Here is a 2291-nt window from a genome sequence, read left to right as displayed (position 1 = left end):
AGAGCGACTAAGATGATTACGGGGCTGGGGCACCTTCCTTATGAGGAAAGGCTACGGCGTTTGGGCCTCTTCAGCCTAGAAAAGAGACGCTTGAGGGGGGACATGATTGAGACATACAAAATTATGCAGGGGATGGACAGAGTGGATAGGGAGATGCTCTTTACACTCTCACATAATACCAGAACCAGGGGACATCCACTAAAATTGAGTGTTGGGCGGGTTAGGACAGACAAAAGAAAATATTTCTTTACTCAGCGCGTGGTCGGTCTGTGGAACTCCTTGCCACAGGATGTGGTGCTGGCGTCTAGCCTAGATGCCTTTAAAAGGGGATTGGACGAGTTTCTGGAGGAAAAATCCATTATGGGGTACAAGCCATGATGTGTATGCGCAACCTCCTGATTTTAGAAATGGGTTAAGTCAGAATGCCAGATGTAGGGGAGGGCACCAGGATGAGGTCTCTTGTTATCTGGTGTGCTCCCTGGGGCATTTGGTGGGCCGCTGTGAGATACAGGAAGCTGGACTAGATGGGCCTATGGCCTGATCCAGTGGGGCTGTTCTTATGTTCTTATGTTCTTATGTTCATAGACTAGGTAGGGGAGGGGGGACAAAAGAGCACACAAAGAGAGCAAAACACATCCATGGCAAGCATGGGAAAAATAACAGACCAACAGTCCCACAAACATTTGGCTTGGTTATGAGATCAACATCTTGATCCTCAGGATGTTCAGGAGGGCAATTCGATACCGATATATCCATTACAAAGGATCTGGTACTCTATGCATCCCTTTTATTTGTTTATGGCTCTTATTTATGACTTTCTGTTTACCCTTGTGAACATACCACAGTTAGCCTGTTCTCTAAGAGGGATTTTTAGATGCTGGCTTTTGGTCAGAGAGGAGCCTTATGGGTGAACTGGGCATCTTGGGATATTTCTATATTGTGAGCTCAGCATATTGTTATCAGCTGGAATGGGAGAGAGCTGCACCTGTGGAACGCCCGCTTGTTCTGCAGACCTTGGACACAAGAAGTCACAGGCTTGGGGGGCGGAAGAAGCACTGATTGGTGGAAACTATTCTCTTTATTCCCCCCTGCCCTTGTCCTCAATATTGAGGTCAAAAGGATGCTCAAAACCCTGGTTTAGCAAGGCAGCCAATCAAAAAAATCCAGCTCCCCTGTTTCTAGGCAGAACAGCTTTGGCGGGCCCTTTATCCTGATTGGTGGCTTCCCGACCAATCGGAAAAAGGCACAGCTGTTGACCACGCCCTCCCAAAGGGGAGTTGGCCGGCCCGCCTAAAAAACCAACTCACACGCACGTAGACAGCGGCGGCGCGGGGAGAGCCTTAGTTGTGCACGCGCAGTGCCAAGAAAGGCAGGGGCGGGGCGGGGCTAAAAGCGGAAGTGTCCATGAGTGACAGTTTAAAACCGTTTTTAACGGTCGTTCAGGCTGTTTCCTTCCGGGTCAAACATTTAATTAAAAATTATTAATAGGAAAAAAGTTGTTTTTTTTAAATATGTCAGATAAATAATATTATTAATGATAGGAATTGACAAAAATATTAATAAAAATAAAAATTAATGAAGTCATTAATAAAATTATAATAAATAAATTATATATAAATAAATATCATTGTGTTCATTATATAGATGAATTTTATTGAAATTACATATTATGGTTCATATATGACAGAACGGTGATTTAAAAACAAACTGAAACTGCGCGTGCGCAGTAGGGCAGCTGGCGGTTGCTATCCAGTCGTACTCACAAACGGTAACTGCGCATGCGCATCAGGGAAGCGGGGCGGTTAAATGTCTGACAGAGAACGCAAGATGAAAACTGCGCATGCGCATTAGAACAGCGAGGCGGTTGGGATCTAGTGAAATCACGAACGGAAAACGGCGCATGCGCAGTAGGGCAGCGCGCTACTGCCTGACGGAAAACTCAAGATGGAAATCGCGCATGCGCACTATGACAGCGAAGATTGTGAGAATCGCAGGTGGAAATTACGCATGCGCAATAGGGAAGCGGGAGGTGAAAGAGAACGCAAGATGGGAGCCGCGCATGCGCATTAGGGCAGAGGGAGGCGGGGGCGCTTCCTCGCGCGCGTTCTGAAAAAAAAAACAAAAACAGTCACGGGCATGCGCAGAACCGCCTGGTGGGAGTCCGCGCGTGCGCTTCGCGGGGGGCTGGGCTGCGAGGCGAGGCGCGCGCCCTGTGGCGGAGCCTGCGCGTGCGCAGTGGGCACTTCCTCCCGAAGCGCGTGCGCAGTGGGCGCCGGGCCTAGTTTCCGGTG

The sequence above is a fragment of the Tiliqua scincoides genome, chromosome 15 (assembly GCF_035046505.1).
Source record: "Tiliqua scincoides isolate rTilSci1 chromosome 15, rTilSci1.hap2, whole genome shotgun sequence".
Classification (NCBI taxonomy): domain Eukaryota; kingdom Metazoa; phylum Chordata; class Lepidosauria; order Squamata; family Scincidae; genus Tiliqua; species Tiliqua scincoides.
This window is presented reverse-complemented; position numbering follows the sequence as displayed.